The following is an 18227-nucleotide window of genomic DNA, read 5'->3' as shown; positions in this document are numbered from 1 at the left end:
AATGAGGTCCATTGTGGGCAAGCACATAGGATGCCATTGTGGAAAAATAACCAGCTCTAGAACCAATAAGTCCAGGGAAGAATCCAAAAATTCTGATGGCTTCCTCCTTTTCCACCAATATTAACTTCTCTAACCCTGGAGGAAGCTGATATGAACCAACAACCTTTGCAAGTGCTTTAATTGCAAGCATTGGTAGCAATGGTTCTCTTGTAAACTTGTTATGGAATATAATGACAGTCTCTTTGTTGAGCTTCCCAATAAAGTGTCCCAAGCTCTGGTTCCTTCCTAAATTTAATGGTCTGGAACCCTTCCCCCTGCCAATGAATTTGTCTGTGTCCAGTATTTCAATCTACAAAAATATGTCTTGGTTAATTGTTTGGCACATTAATTAGACAAAGCAAAATGGTCATAAACATACCTTAGGAGACTCATCCTCCTCAAAAAAGGCAGGTTCCCATATATCAATGGATCTAGTTGCCCTTACTTCATAATCTCTGGTCTTTTCCTCTCCCATATGCTCTATTTTAAGCCTTTTTTGGATCTCATTGAACTCCTCTTCAAAACGTACACCCTGTTGCTCATATCTCAGAACAATGTCCTGCACAAGCTTTCCAACACTTGAGCTGTCAATAAAATTTTCTGCCTCTGTGTCCAAGACTGCTAAGGGGCAAGAAGAGTAATCAATGAATCCTATGTCATTACATCCCCACTCAGCCAAAACTTCCCTTAGATCAAAAAGATGCTGAATGTCATTCAGCAAAACATATTCCTTTTTGTTAACTTTGTATGTGGAAAATGTTGTTGTGCAATGCAAAGGATCAACATCTTCATCCTCAATGTCAACATTCTCCACTTTAGTGATGTTTTCTGCTTTAAATTTTGCAATGTCCAGCATCTCAATGCTTTGTAGTTTCTCTTCTTCTTCATGGAACTCCATCTCCCTCTCCTCTTCCTCCTCTTCCTCCTGGTCCTCCTCAGCCTGAGAAATCTGCTTTGGAATCTGTTTGCCCTCTGGTGTTGGGAGTACACTGAAGAAAATGATAAGTCCAAGGTCATACTCTACCAACTGGCAATGCATATTACCATGAAATTTGTAAGGCTTTATGATCTTTTTCCAGGCTGGATGAAGGCTTGAACACTTCTTTGCAATACCTGTCCTTGCCAAGCTACCTGATTTGCATATATCAAGAAAATGAACAAGATTATCAAGCCTGTGATCTTTGGTCAATGCTGTATATCTCTCTATCAATTCACTAATTTGTGTGGAGAAGCCATCCACAAGTAGTTGAAGCTCAAAGGCATCATTAAAAATCTCTTTGACACTTTGAAATCTTGCAAGTTCATTAACTTTGTAAAGAAAAGACATCAGCCTCTCATCAGCGGTCTCTTGCATATCCTCTGTATCCATTATGACAATCCACAAATGTCTGAGAAAGAGAAAAGAGAAGTCCATCAAGACATTAAGAAGTAGACATGACATTAAGAAATATATTTCTTCTATGACTAAAATATATCAATAAACTACCCTTCCTTAATAATGCAAAAAACTAATAATGGTTTACAAACAAGTTTGCAAGTTGTAAATCTAAGCAAGCAAGAAAGAATTACAACAAATTGTGTCACTTGCTATGCGAGCTGTGAGGGTGAGGAGAGAGTTGGCACTCAATAAATTCTCTTACGGCGTGTCACTGGGTAAGCGGTCGACACCTTCAAAATTCGCGCACGGGGTGTCGCAGGGTGTCGCTTGGAGGCTTTATTTCTAGCCTTGTGAAGGACAATGAGCGGAAAAGTGGGTTGGGTAGGTTGTTTATATGGCCAAAAATGCCGCCTCGAGGGGTGTGCCAAGCGGTTTCCGCCTCTAAGTTTGTGCCCAACGGCTAGTATGCACCTAGGGAGTTGTGCACCTAGGGAGTTGCGCATAGCGCCCTATACAAGCCCGAGAAGCACTCAAATCGAGCACATTCTTGCCCAATTTTTCCCGATTCTTGCTGCGCTATTATCCGATTCTTGCGGCGCTTTCACAACCCAATTTTACCCGCACTTGGAACAATTGTCACCCCGTCACCCCGTGCGCGATCTTTGTATGTGTGAACTTTTTCTTCGCTTTGCTATTTTGCCTACGGGGTGTCACTCGGTCGCGAGCCGCTTGGAAGGTGAAAACTTCCAATGCTATGGTTATCCCGCACGGGGTGTCATAATAGGAAAAAAATGTTTGTTGTTTGTTACTAATGTTTGTTGTTTGTTGTGCAGCAATCATTCCTATTCCTTTTGAAGATGGCAAGGACCATAAGAACAATCGTCACCCCGTGCGCGATCTTTGTATGTGTGAACTTTTCCTCGCTTTTCTATTTCGCCTACGGGGTGTCACTCGGTCGCGAGCCGCTTGGAAGGTGGAAACTTCCAATGCTATGGTTATCCCGCACGGGGTGTCATAATAGGAAAAAAATGTTTGTTGTTTGTTACTAATGTTTGTTGTTTGTTGTGCAACAATCATTCCTATTCCTTTTGAAGATGGCAAGGACCAAGAAGACTGCAAGGAAAGTTGATGAGCCTCTATCCAAAGATGAAGAAGAGATTCCTAAGCCTAGCAAAGCTTCAGCTAGTACTTTACCAAACCAACCATCCACTTCTAAAGATCCTGGCAAACCAACCTCTGCTGGCACAAAGAAGACCAAATCTCAAAGGAAGGATTCTTCTCTACCCGACCCTAAAACAAGCAAAAGGAAAGATACACATCAGAGGAAGGCTTCCAAGCCTGTGCAGCTTAAGCCTCTCCTTACAAAGAGAAAGTTCAAGCAGGGGGTCAAATGTCTAAGAGAGATAAGGAAGGCCATAAAGGCCATCAATCTTGCAATTCCCAAACTGCCCTTCCAGAGACTGTGCAGACAAGTTGTAGAGGAGTATAAGATTTCCATGAGGTGGACTAGTACTGCATTGGCATGTATCCAGGAGGCTTCTGAGGACTTTATGATTGAGATTTTCCAAGATGCCTATATTTGTGCAGCTCATGCCCATAGGGTTACTCTGATGGACAAAGACATGATCACTCTTAGGAGGCTGACATACAGGTTTTCAAAAATTTTGGAGCCTGTCCCTATGCATGATATAAAGGCATTCAATATTCTCAACATTCCTCCATGGAGGAAGCCCAAGGAGCCTGAAGTAGGAGTTTTTGATATTACTGAAGAAGAGGAAAAGGAAAGGAAAAAGAGAGCCAAGTAAGACAAGGAAATTGCAGAGAGAAAGGAGCTTGACCTGTTGGAACCTCAGCCAGTGCCCCTCTTGAGGAGTGTCAATCCTACTGGTTTTGTTGTCACTCTATTCAGTGGGGAGGATCCTAGGGAGGATTACAATTCACTTGACTCTGAGACCTTGGAAATTCTCAAGGACTGGACCAAGGAGATGAATTCTCCACTCCTTATCACATGCCTTAGGTTGTTTTTGTTTTCCTCTGTATTTCTTTTTATAGCAAGAACTCTTTATATAACAAGAACTCTTTACCAGGTTAATGATGCATTCATATGAGCCAGACCTTCAACAAAAGGTGGAGATTTTAGACCCTGCTATCTCCCAATTTCTCAGGACAGAGACAAACATTAGAGAGTTCACAAAGTGGTTGACTCATGTGGACTTGGAAATCTGTGAATTTTTCTTGATTCCTTATCATGAGAGGTAAGTTTTCTACCTACACCTTGTGAAGAGAATTTGCTAATTCACGTTAGAAGGCTAACTGAGGCTTGTTTTTATAGCTCACATTGGAGTTTAATTGCAATTGATATTGTGAAAAGAAAATGCTACTTTGTCAATTCTCTTGCTGGAGTACATGGTCAAGCAAAATTGTAAGTATAGCAGCAGACACATTTTGTAAACCATAAGCACATACTTTTAGTAAAGCAGAACCTCATTTATAAAGAATTTTGGATAGTGCTACTATAAGATTTATAGATGCTGAATGACATCCATTTTGTAGTGGTGAAGGTTGGAATTCTTTATGCTTTGTTCACTTCAATGGATTATCCTCAAAGATTTTCTCCCAAAAATACATGTAATGAATTGCAGGTTCCAATCCAGCCTGAAAGCCATTCATGTGGATGGAGGGTATTGAAAAATGCCAAGCTCCTCTTGGACTTCATATACTGCAATGACAATCAGGATATAGAAGTATAGCATATTTCATATTTGCCAGCTGTATTTTTTCTCATTTTATTGTTCCTAAAACTTGCTTTCTATTGCCTTGTATAGATCAACAGAGAGTGCTATGGTTGACAAGAGCAAGGATTACCAAGTATATGATTGAAGCAAATGGAGAACTGCAAGAGGTATTTGAAGATGATGATGTTGAAGAGAGGGGGAAAGCAAAGCTGGAAGATGAAGAAGAGAGTGGTGAGCAGGAAAAGGCAAGTGAAGAGATGGATGATAAGAGAAAGAGGAAGCAGCCTTCAAGCCCTCCAGTCAAGCCCACTTCAAAAAGAAAATCTCCCAGGACAAAAGAGCCCACTTCAAAAAGAAAATCTCCTGCAAAAGCACCAACCCCATTAAGGAAGTCCCCTAGGGATAGGAAAACTCCTGCCAAAAAACTATTCTAGCTTATTGTAGCCCACTTGTATCAAGCTTCTCAGTTCTCTATTGTATCCAATTGTCTATTCTATAGCCCACTTGTAACCAATTGGCCCTTGTATGGACCCTTGTATGTAAGTGAAAATATTTGAAATTGAATACTTGTTTTAAGACTCTGTTACAAAATCAAATCATTGGATGTTTGAAAAAGTTGCATTTCAATAACAAAATAAAGATCCTTTTAAATCATGTGATACAAAATAAGATCCTTGTAGGTCATGTGATACAAAATAAGATCCTCGCAGGGCATGTGTTACAAAATTGCCTTGAAGGATGTTTAAGGCACCAAATGTACAATGCCATCCAAGATGTCCTTGCACTGTAGCATGTTTTCATTCCTTTTTGATACCTACAAAAACAGTCAAAGTTAAATAAAGAACCAATAAGAGAACAAGAGACTTTTAGGCATAATAGTTACCTTTCTACCATTTACTTGAAAGCAGAATGTTGTGGGCAGTTCAATTTCATCATTTTGCAGGTCCAATCTCAATTGTTGTAAGCTACACATGCCTCTTATCTTTACAATTGACAGATGCTCATTGTTTACCCATATATCAATGTCTTCTATTGGGCTGTCAATGAAGTCCTCCATGTCTTGATCAAGTGGAGTTAGCTGACCACCAACATAGTGCCATCTTCAGTAATAAAATGACATAATGAAGTTTTGTGTCCCTATCATGTATTTGCAAGCAATTGAGCCAGCTTGCACATAACAAGTGATTCCATTCACTGTTTTGGTGTTCCAATGCTCATCCACAAATTCAAGTACATTTGCTGAGTCTAAAGTCTTCACTGAAAACATTGTTCTAGATTTTCTGACTTCAGCATTAGAGAACAAGTCTATAGAAACTACAATGGGCATGAATATAGAAATTCTACTCTGTCCATTTTGATCAGTCGTGTTGTAAGTGATAATGGCTTCAATGGAAGTTCTTGGTCGTTTTGATCGTGATGAAGATTCCATGGTGAAAAAAGAAATGAGCAGAGAAGTCTAGTCTGAGTTCAAGAGAAGAATAAGCAGAATGTGCAAAAAACGGTTCAAAACTGGAAAAGATCATGAGATATAATCCAAACGTTGTTTTATGATGGCAACGTGCAAAATGAAAACAATATAATATGAGAAGTACGTCTTTCTAAAAGCGACAGCTATTAAATGCCTTTGCACTTTTACTTGTTTACATTGCTATTTACCAGCTCAAAGTTGCAGTAAAGATAGACTATTTGCTTTTTTTGTGAGTTTTCAAAAATAGAGGTTTCGTAACGGAAGCTCTTCAACCATTGGTTGAGACCACTCTCTCTCTACACGCTAAAAGGCACAAAAATGACCTCAAAATTCCCCTAATGTTGCGGATTTCCATACTCAGTATGAAAGGGATTTGGGTTAACATTGGAAGCAACAACCTTGACTTGGTTCCAACCACTAAATAGAGATGATTTTCCAAACATAGCACAACTCTTACAAGAGTTTGTAGAGGAATTCTCCAAAAGGGGAATCAAACATAACATAGTGTCCCAAATGTACGCTTTCAAACAAAAATCGAATGAAAGAGTGAAGGAAGCTTTGCTTTGCTTCAAACAATACATTGATAGATGTCCTGTGAGAGAGTTACCGTAAGATGAGAGATTGTCAGTTCTATTCATAGAGGGCTTGAGTAATGAAACTCTCAAAAAGGACCTACATTTGAAAGGATGCACAACATTAAACCAAGTCACTAGAGAAGTTCTATATCTAGTTGACAATTGCAAGGCCTACGGAGAGGTGACTGAAGATACAGACAACACGACTAGTAGTGCCTCTTCTCCAAAGAGCGAACCCACCACAAAGCAAGATGTTCAAACTCCTTGGGAACCAATCATTGATCAAGTGGTCGAGGGGGTGATTAGAAGAATAAACCAAGGCTACAAGCAAAACCTAAATGTACGACACCCTCAATTGAGGATATGCAATACTTGCGGAGGGGATCACCCCACTCTATGGTGTAGCACTCAGCCAAAGCCACAACATGTGGTAGGGCAACAACCATCTCTTTTGAATGATGGTAGAGAAGTAGTCAACTACTCTCAACCAACGTATATGCCACAACCCGTGAAAAACCAGTACTCCATGGATATGAATACGCTCATGTTCATAGCCAATCATTAGGAGTATGGTTCAAAGAACATCCTCACAAGGCAAGAACAACCATTAGCTGGATCACCAGCTGTGAAACAAGAAGGTCCACGCTATGAGTGTGGAGGTGATCATTGGGCACAAAGTTGTCCAAACAAGGGTCCACAAATCAAATTATTCGTATTTTGTGAACGTTGCCAGATAGACCATCTATGCCAACACTCTGCTAAAAATCCAAACTACAGAGGGAAAGAAACAATGAATGTTGTAGGCATGATCCCTTCTTCAAGCGGATCCGAGGTAGAACCTGGCATTCCTTTAAACATGATGACTCAAGCTCAAGCTCAAGAAGCTGCCGAAAACAAACCAGTTGAAAAAGCCACATTACCTGTTCAAACAGAATTTGAGAACAAATCGGTGAGAACCTTCGGAAGAAGATCATGGAAAGGCAGACAAGAAAAAATGAAATTGAAGAGGCTGAAGGAGAAAGCAACTTTGGAAACTAAACTGAATCAAACAAGAGAGGAGCTTAGACAAGAGCAAGAAAGGAACAAAAACACAAAGGGACCTAAAGAGTCAAAGACTAACTTGGGAGGTTCAGTCTTGGTCGACAAAGTGTTTAAACCTTTAGACGGGATCTTGAAAGCTTATGAAGTTAGGCTAAAACCCAACCAAACCCAAGAGGATAGATGGCTAGCGTACCCTCATCCAAGGTATGAAAAAGAGAGGTTGTAAATGTACAAGGAGCTCATCCAAAAGGCCGAAGCTCTTATGGAAACACATGTTCCAGATGCTCCAAAAATGGAGGTGCTAATCTGCGATAGACTCCAAGAATTGGAGAGCCAGCATATTGTAAACAGAGACCAGGAAGAGCTTGGAGTTTTGGCACCTTTAGATACGAGAGAAGTAGCCAATACCACAGATGGGGTGGGTTCACAAGCAGTAATGCCAATTCCGAAGGTAGAAGAGCCATGGCCACAATCCTTGTGGGAATCAATCATAAACCAAAAATATGGTAGTGCTACTTTACAGCCAGCCCCTATTTCTGAGATAAACATGGATCACAAATTTTCCCAGGGGATATACGATCTCTATATGGGGATGTTGGGTTTGTCGCATCTGAAGAAAGTAAACCATGCTCTCTAAAGACTTTGCCATCTTTCATAGGAGAACACGAGACAAAATTGAAGCTTAAAATGGTACCTTCTTAGTGGAAAGCCACACCAAAAATGATGGATACCAAGAGCTTGCATGAATTGATGTCTTCTCCTATACAATGCACAGTTTATCTCTCAGACCTACTAAAAATTAGACCGCATCTATGGGGCCAAATGGGCAAACACTTGAAAAACATGGGGCTGAAAATCCCTTCACATGACCAACTTGCATATGAAAACATGGATGACACCTCGCCTAAGAATCCACAAACAAAGCCAGTACCAGTAAATAAGGTGGGTGATTACTGTGAAAGAGAAGAAGGAAACACCATCTTACCACTTGAGTACAGAGGCGTAAAGAAGGTTGCTATATTAGATTTGGGCAGGAATTTCCCTTGCAACCAAAGAAATATGGAAAAAATGGGGAAAGCCTGCTCTTAGGAAAACTCGAATAAAACTGCAATTAACGGATGGATACACGGAGAAACCGATTGGAATATGAGAACAAATCATTGTATCCTCGTGTGGCATAGAGTATGAGCACACCTTTTCCATAATGAATTTTGACAAGAGTAGCAACTTTGACATCATATTGGACAGACCATTCATGCGTCAGCTCAAAATGGTACAAGACGGGGGCTATGACTATATCTACTTGAGACACAAAGAGGTCACAACAAAAATCAGTGTCAAAGATCATAGTTATAGAGATGTAGTGCGAACCCCGGGAAAAGACTTAAACTCCACAAATGATTTGGAAAGCAAAGAGCATATTTGGATGTACGGAGCTCCTAAGAGTGGAAGTCTTAGAAAGCAAGATTGCATCCTAGAGCTTTCAGTAGAAGATGAGGCATATGTACCAGAACCTTTTCTAGAGGAGTTATTTGAATCCTTTGGATGGGATCAAATACTGGCGACTCTTGATGTGTGTGTGAATGAGGTGACCCTGACTAAATTTTGCAATGAAGATGGGTATGATATAACTCCCTTATTTATGATAAAGCTGTTGAAGGAAGCTTATGAAGTTTGTGAGTGTGAAAGCAGAAAATTTGAGACAGATGGCTACGATTTAGAGCATGATGCCAAAGTGCAAACAAAGGAAGCAGAGCAACCACGAGAATATGTAATCATTGACATACCTGAAGAATTAAAAAAAGCTGTTTCAAAGAAGTCGACTCCAAAAAAAGTGCAAATGAAAGTAGATGAAGGAGAAAGCTTCCAAGTTCAATGGCAAATCTTCAACAAACGCAATATCAAAAGAAGAACAGGGACAAGGAAGAAGATCGACTGCCACAACGATCAAATTTAGCATATGCGGAGAAACAAGACTCAAAATCACATGTTCAGCTATGATGGATCCAAAAGCGACAAAGAATCTAATGACTTATGAAACGTGGATCATGATGGGAAAGCCGCCAATCACCGAGCTAGAGGAGATAGTGTACACAAGTTCTAAAATGACGATTCCTAGATTTGGCATGGCAGAAGCCGTACTCAAGTTGAGTACCGGGGAGTATAAGGATACTTTCCATATAATCGACTCCCATCACATCAAGGAGAGTCTGATCCTCACAGAAAGCTGGAGGAACATCTTCTTTCATCCACAAGGAAAAGCTTCAACAACATCACCATCAGAAGCCCCAAAAAAACCTCAAATCAATGCAAAAAAGGAGCAACCAAGCATAGTAAAAAAAGGTAAAGCTAAGGTAAAATTTGAAGTATATCAAACTCGCAAGATGACTCTATCAAACTTCCCACGAAGCCTCTACATCAAGAGCCAAACCATCAACAATGCAATGGAAACCGAGACAAAAAGTCTATCAACCAAAGTTTCCATCACATTAAAGCATTAGGAAGAAGCCAAATAATGTCAACCAAGGGTTGGTATCCAAAGATCACATCGCATTCAAAGACCCAGTTTGGATACATGAAGCACAAGTTCAACATCAACAAAAGGTGATAGGGTGGGTAGCATCAAATGAGTCAATCATTGCTTAGGGCTACTTCCAAGGAAACACTAATGTTTGGGCCAAAAAGCCTAAAGTAACAACCTGGACCTACCCACCTCAACCAACGATTTCTACAAGGAACAAGACGTGCTATCAATAGAATACAAAATACTCAGGCAAGCAAAAGAACACCAACAAAAGGCAAACAAAAAGACCTTCCAAGCAGGCAACGCGAAAACTTTGGGTACCGAAATCAGACTTCAACGAAGATACCCAACACAAACAGACAAATCAATGGATGATTCCAATTAAGCTACTTGAAGCACAAGGATTTTATGAAGGTATCAATCAAATATGGTTACCAAAAGTTGTAGCTCAACCTAGAAAAATGGCACTCAATCAAGAATCACCACAAGGCTCCACCCAAAGACACACAATAAATAGGCAGAGCCAACAACAAATCACCATTAAGGGTGCTACAACCTCCAGATGGATACCTTGTCATCAATTACAAAAGCAAGGCTTCTATAAAGGAAATCATCAGATCTGGCTACTGACGCCTAGTGTCCATCAATTCATCGAGAAAAAGGAGCAAATGCAAAAGACGATTAGACACGAATCAAAAACAAGATGGGTTCCAAAATCGCTAAAGGAAATCCAATCACAAAGAACCCACACCTTTCAACAACCGCTTCTCATGCGAGATAAAGAAAAGGCTACATCAGTCACTCAACAAGCAAGTCAAGAGGAGCCAAAGTATGCCAACCTACTCGACAAAATGGTGGCATCCAAAGACCAACACAATGGAAGAGGCCGAAGACCTTATGGAATTGGGTTTCTGGGCTTGAACATGTAAGTCCAAGTCGCCATTAAAAATACATGGCATAAAAGTCAGAGTTGGGAAACTAAGCCACTAAATGAGCGATGCATTAGTCCCAAACCTTCTGTAATATTCTCTGTGGTCTAAGGGTCTTAGCTATTCTAGGTACTACTCAAGCTGGAAGAGTTGAGTATAATTATGTTGTGTTGCTCATGCTGGTATAGGTGAGCATAAGAGGTGAAGTCATTGTAGTATAGTGGTAAGTGAAGGAGGAAGTCCAAAAGACACTCACACACCCATCACAGTGAGGTATGAGTGGAGAAGTTTCTACATCGAAAACCCTTCTTGGAAACGTGGAATCTATTGAGACGTCCTTTGATGTCACATGTGCTACATTTGTTCCTTGAAGTCCCCATCAACTCCATCTTTTACACTGCATGCTTCTGTTTGAAAATTTCTCATAAGCATATAGAGTGTCCCATAATTGACACTTGCATTATGCACTCTTCCTTTGTTTCTCCCAAGCACTCATCTTGCATGACAGGTACTTCAAATCCAAAATGCTCAACTCCAATAAGAGCGTATACCAAAGGCACTTTTTTCCCACTGAAGTCACGGAGTGGAGCGTGGATCGACTCTCACACACACACACAGATACAAAGAGAGCTTACACAGTACTTACAGAATCTTTTTGAAGGGTTATCTCCCAAAACCTTATTATCCACAAAAGTATAAGTGAGTATATACAAAGAGTTAGTGATAAGTGAGTTAGGCGGGTGGCCGACCATATCCGTATAAGAGGCCACTAGGGCTTTAATCCCAACAACCTCCCACTTAAAGTCCAATGAAGCACTTTAAGTAACTGTAAATCTATGAACATAAATGTACAAAGATTTACATGGCTGCCATCTATCCAATGCCCAATAACTCACAACAATGCACAAAGCCCTCTCCTAGAAGTCCTTTTGTGAGTAGATCAGCAGGATTTTCCTTGGTGTGGATCTTCAGCAGTTGTATCTGCTTGTCTTCAAGTACTTCCCTAATGAAGTGATATTTCACATCAATATGCTTAGTCTTCGAATGGAACACTGGATTCTTTGCCAATTGTATAGCACTTTGACTATCACAATATAACTATGGCATATCTACTTTGATTCCCAAGTCTGCTACCAATCTACCAAGCCAAATAGATTCTTTGCATGCCTCATTTGCTGCAACATACTCAGCTTCTGTAGTAAACTGCGTAACACAATGTTGTAATCGAGATCGCCATGATATGGCACCTCCAGCCAATGTAAAGACATAGCCTGATGTAGATCTCCTCTTATCCAAGTCTCCTGCATTATCTGAGTTAGTGTATCCTCTGACACTCAAATCCTGACTACAATAGCATATGCGCATACTCTTTGTATGTTTTAAGTATCTCATGATACCTTTCACTGCCTCCCAATGTTTGCCGGGATTTGACATATATATGCTAACCACTCCCACTGCAAATGCAATATCCGGACGTGTAGAATTCATTGCATACATCAAACTACCCACTGCAGACGCATATGGAATCTTATCCATTTCAGCCTTTTCTTCCTCAGACATAGGACAATCTTGTTTGCTAAGTTTCACATATGGTGGCAATGCAACACTCAATGCCTTTCCCTTCTCCATACTGAAAAGTTGCAAAACCTTGTCAATATACTCTGTTTGAGATAACCAAACCAACTTCTTTGATCTGTCTCTCTCAATGCGCATACCAAGTATATGACTTGCCTCACCCATGTCTTTCATGTCAAACGATTTTGCCATCTTTGACTTCAAAGCTGAAATTTCTTCCAAGTGGTTGCCAGCAATCAACATGTCATCCACATACAAAATAAGGATCAGCCAACTGCCATCCTTAGCCTTCTTTGTATATAGACATTGATCGAACTCACTATGTTTGTAGCCTTGAGAAAGCATAAACTGGTGGAACTTATGGTACCATGCCCTCGGTGATTGTTTTAAGCCATAAAGACTCTTTAACAACTGGCATACCAAATCTTCCTTGCCTTTCTCATCAAACCGTTCTGGCTGTTGCATGTAAATTTCCACATCTAAATCACCATGCAAGAACGTTGTCTTGACATCCATTTGGTGCAACACCAAATCCAATATAGCAACCAATGCAAGAAAGCATCTCAATGTAGTCATCTTGACCACTGGAGAGAAGCATTCATCAAAGTCAATGCCTTGTTCTTGCTTAAAGCCCTTGGCAACAAGCCTTGCTTTGTACTTTGGCTGACTATCATGAGCGGTGATCTTATACCTGTAAACCCATTTCCAAGGTAGATCCTTTTTGCCCTGTGGTAATTTAACTAGCTTCCATGTCTGGTTTTTATGCAAAGTTGTCATCTTTGACTGCATGGACAACTGCTTTTTCGAGTCAACCACTTGTAATGTTTCCTTGTAACAAGATGGTTCTCCACAATCTGTGAGCATGAAATAATTTAGAGATGGCACATAACGATTAGGTGGTTTGCAGACATGCTCAGAACGTCTTACCACAACTGATTCTGCCTCTCTAGCCACTATAGGATGTTCCTGAGTCTGACCATGCTGTCTTGATGTGCTAGCACTAGGTCCATCTTCCCTGAAGACAACTCTTCTGATCTCCTCTGTCTTCTCTGGCTTAGCGTGAAACTTGGCTTCATTAAATGCACATCATTGCTACGAATAAGTTTTCTGGACTCAGGATCCCAAAGCCGGTAACCCATCTCACCCGATTCTCCGTAGCCAAGAAATATACACTTCTTGCTCTTTGGTTCTAACTTATTCCTGAACTCCTTAGGAATATGGCTATAAGCTTCACAACCAAAGACTCTGAGATGCTTATACGAAGATGCCTTGCCTGTCCATAGCATCTCGGCCACTGCACTCTTATCCAGAACCCTACTAGGAGACCTGTTGATCAAATGGACTGCTGTAGCCACTGCTTCCGTCCAAAATCCATCAGGCAACTCAGCATTTGACAACATGCTTCTGACCTTCTCTTGTATGGTCCTATTCATACGTTCTGCAACTCCATTTTGTGAAGGATTGTATGGTGCAGTAAGTTCTCGATTTATCCCTTTTGCTTCACAAAAGTCTTGAAAAGCTTTGGAAACGTACTCTCCACCATTGTCAGTTCTCAAGCACTTCAGCTTTTGACCACTCTGATTCTCCACAAGCTGCAAGAATGTCTTAAAGACCTTGAGCACCTCATCCTTGTGCTTCAAGAAGTAAACCCATACTTTGCGAGAATAGTCATCTATGAATGTACAAAAGTACGCTGCTTCCCCTAGTGACAAACTAGGCATTGGTCCGCATAGATCACTGTGCATAAGAGCTAACCGTTCGTCCCTACGATTGCTCTTTGATCTGTGTGGTTCCTGTGTTTGCTTACCATAAACACAATGTTCACAAAACTCAAAATCTTGAAATGAAAAGCCAGGCAAATAACCATAATGAGAAAGTATTTCCATTCCTATTTTTGACATATGCCCCAGCCTACGATGCCACAGTGACACACTTGGCTGCTCAATCACATTATTTACATGGTTTTTAACCTCTGAAACATGTAAAGTGTACAGAGTTCCTGACTTGCTGCCATGTGCTACAGTCATCGAACCTTTGGAGATCTTCCAAGCGCTGTTCCCAAAAACTATCACATAACCCGCATCATCCAACTTCCCTGTATTGATCAAGCTCTTTCGGATTGCTGGAACATGTCTGACATTCTTGAGCCATAAAGAAGAGCCATTCTGAAACTTCAACTGCACATCTCCCACTCCAAGTATGTCACAAACCTGCTCATTGCCAAGTCTGACATAATCTTTAGTAGCCACATATGATGTAAACCACTCTTTGTGTGGAGAAACATGTAAAGATGCCCCTGAGTCGATAATCCAATCACTCATAGCATGTCCATCCTCTGCAGTCAAGAAAACAAAATCAAGATTTCTTGTGAGGAAGATGTCACCAGCTGCTATACCAAAATCACTGTCTGAACCAGATCCTGTGACATTCACCTCTTCAATCTTCACTGAACTCTTCTTTTTATCTTGCTGAGAACTCTTTGTTTTTCCTTTTTTTTGTTTCCACTTTGTACAGTCTCTCTTCATGTGACCCTTCTTGCCACAATGGTAGCATTCTATGTCATCCTTTGACTTCGAGTCACGAGACTTACTTCGGTTTTGTGCCTTCTTACCCTTCTTCTCTTTAGACTGTTGTATCCCTCGAACGACCAAAGCACTATTGCCTTTGCCTTTGTCAATGTTCTTCTTGTTCACTTCCTCTGTGAGCAAGATGCCTTCTACATTGTCATTTGTAAGACCTTCTGGCACGACAGAATTACTTAACGTTGTACGAAAAGTATCCCAACTGTCTGGCAAAGTGATTAAGAGAAACATAGCCTTCACTGAATCTAGAAAGACTATCTACTGTGTTGTTAACTGGCTGAAAGCTGTGTGAAATTCATTGAGATGATTTGACATGGATGTCCCTTCCTTCATCTTCAAATCCACCAATTTCTTGAGCCAGTAAATCTGAGAAGCAGCACTTTGTTTCTCGTACATACCACATACCTTTTGCCATACGCCATACGATGTAGTCTCTTTTGCTACGTTGAAGTAAACTTTTTTGCCAGTGTCAGCATGATTGTGGAACAAGCTAACTCGTCAAGCTCTTCCCACTCATCTTCAGCCATACCTTCTGGTCTCTCTCCTTTGAGCCTCAGTGGCTTCACTTGTTTTTTATGCATCAAAACCTGCCAAATCTGCTTCTTCCAGAATGGAAAGTTTGTGCCATCCAGCTTCTTTATGTTGTAAAGAGTCTCACTCTGAGAAGATTCCATATCTGCCAAACTGTTTACTTCTGGGAAAAATCCAGTAGAGTTTCCCCTATAAACTGGCCTCTGTACACAGTAAACAAGCTGTAAACAACAAGCTGAACACCTTTCCTCAGGAACTGTCAGTATTTTGGAAAAATTTTGACTGAGTCTCCCCTGTAAACTGAGATCTGGGAACCAAAAGATAGCTCAAAAAACAATCATAAATAGATGACCAATGACAAATCTGAAAATCTCTGTAATATGCTGTCCTGTAAGCATACACTGTCTCCTGTCTGGGCATTCATAGAAACTGTATTTGTCTCAAGATTGAACCCTGAACAATGCCTCAACGGACTGACGCATAAGATGCAATCCAGTGTCTAAACAAAGTCATACATCCTATGGGATAAAAGTCGCCGAAGAGGATGCGTGTAGAGGGGAACTCCAGCAACCTAAACCACCTCACACTGGGTAACCCAGTCCCCAGTGCTCGGCTTCAAAAAACCTCACACACGACCCTCACAGATGGCTTAGCAAACTGCCTAGAACTAGCATACATCCTACAATAGACCAATCACTGTCCTATGACCGCTGCGGCGGTCTGTCTGTTAGCGTGACTCACAACTAGCAGACCCACAATCACAGTACATCAATTTGCAATACATGCCAGTGGTGTCAAGCCATCGTATGGCCACACCTCCCCTGGAACCTGGGAAGCACAAGAAGTAGCAATGCAGACTGCAATATATATATCTGATGATATATATGTGTACCTGGTCTATAGATGATGCTTTGAAGACGAATGAGTGATGTATGTCGATGCCGATATTGATGCTGACCACCTCCTGCTTGCCAATCTACGTAAGACGGGTTTCTTTGTGGCTGAAACCTATCTTTTGATGTAGTGCTCAGAATGAAATTCTGAGGGCATAAACGGCTTCGAAAGGGGGGTAAAACCTCAAGACACCTGAGGACACCTGGTGGAAATGCTCCCGGAACGTCGAGTGTGAAATTTCAAGCTTCGGATCCAGAATCTGCCTGAAAAGTGCGCGCACGCGATTACGCAAATACGCACTGAACTTGGGTCTGATACTAATTGAAGTCGCGGAGCGGAGCGTGGATCGACTCACACACACACACACACACATACACAAAGAGCTTACACAGTACGCAGAGAATCGTTTTGAAGGGTTATCTCCCAAAACCTTATTATCCACAAAAGTATAAGTGAGTATATACAAAGAGTTAGTGATAAGTGAGTTAGGTGGGCAGCCGGCCATATCCGTATAAGAGGCCACTTGGGCTTTAATCCCACACCCACCGGGTTTTTTCCCTTTGGTCATCAAGGTTTTCAGACCCTAATCTAGAAACCCTCATCATCTACTTCTTGTATATATTCCTTTACATCAACAATAAGGAAATCGCTACCCAAATCAATCGACAATGACTTGGAGCAAAACTATAGGTCTCCATATGCTTATCAACAAAAAAACCTTTTATCTCCAAGGTCGACAACAAAGCTCCATCAAACAATGGCAAGTCAAAGAATGGCCTACAACGACAAGCAATGACAAATTCCGTAAGAGAGTCATCAATAACAATCAAAAGTAGCTCACATAGTGCTTCAACATTGGTGACCTATTGCAGACAACTCAAATTGCAATGGACCTTGAAAGCAAATCCATCATAAAGTCCATGCGCCAAATAGGATCAGTTCTACAAATTCAAACACATCAACATCCACCTTTACAGGGTCTAAGATTGGCAACAAAGAGGCAAATGCACAACAAGAAGAAAAGTTGTCTCAAAAATCAAAGATCAAATCATGTATCAACATGACAGATATGAATCACTTAACGAAGGGGGGAGTGTCATCAATGCCAAAGCTCTTCCAAAGCTAAAGAACAACCTTGAAGACAAAGATTCAACGATCAATGGAAAGATGAAGAATGTCATACAAAGACGTTATCATGCAAACAATGATAACTTTAGCACAAAAGCTCCCAACAACAAAACATAAGGAGTTCCATAGTGCTAAAGCTAGTGAAGTATTGCAAGTCAATGACAAAGACAGAAACATCAAAAGAACTCTTCATGGCAGATAACAATCACTCAAGGAAGGGGGGAGCGTCATAAACAACAAGCACTTCCCAAGCTGAAGACCAACCTTGAAGACAAAGCTGAAGACAACCCTATGACAAGACTGCACAAGGTCGTGTCAAGGGATGATACAAATTAGGAAGGGGGGAATATTTGAGGATAGATCAACGGGCGCCCAACTGGCTGGACACGTAGCCGAACACCACATTTGTAGTCTATTATTTTGCCGAGCTAGTGTAGTAATACTCTGTGTAAATCCTGATTACAGAGTAGTGGATCAATCCCCTGAGTTGTATGATGTAACGATATTTATAAAGGTCCGTGTGAGCTGGTCACTGGCCATTTAGAATGCCCTAGCTAAAAAGGTCAATAACTTTAATGTGAAGAGGAGGGCTTATTTTGAGAAGAAGAAGGGAGCTCTGAAAACGTACGCTCAAGCTACGAGCTTCTCCAAACTTGTAATCATCGTAGCTAATGATTTGGTAATCCGTTTTTGATTCAGAAACTTGCATTGTGTTCCTCAGTCTTTGCTCTTTAATTCAAGTGTAAGCATTGTCAGTTTTGATGTGGTTCGTGACTTCGCATCTGCGAGCTATAATTGCAAATTTGAGTGCTTAAATCATTGTGTATA

This window comes from Adiantum capillus-veneris, chromosome 1, assembly GCF_014529385.1.
Source record: "Adiantum capillus-veneris isolate H3 chromosome 1, ASM1452938v2, whole genome shotgun sequence".
NCBI classification, from domain to species: Eukaryota; Viridiplantae; Streptophyta; class Polypodiopsida; order Polypodiales; family Pteridaceae; genus Adiantum; species Adiantum capillus-veneris.
This window is presented reverse-complemented; position numbering follows the sequence as displayed.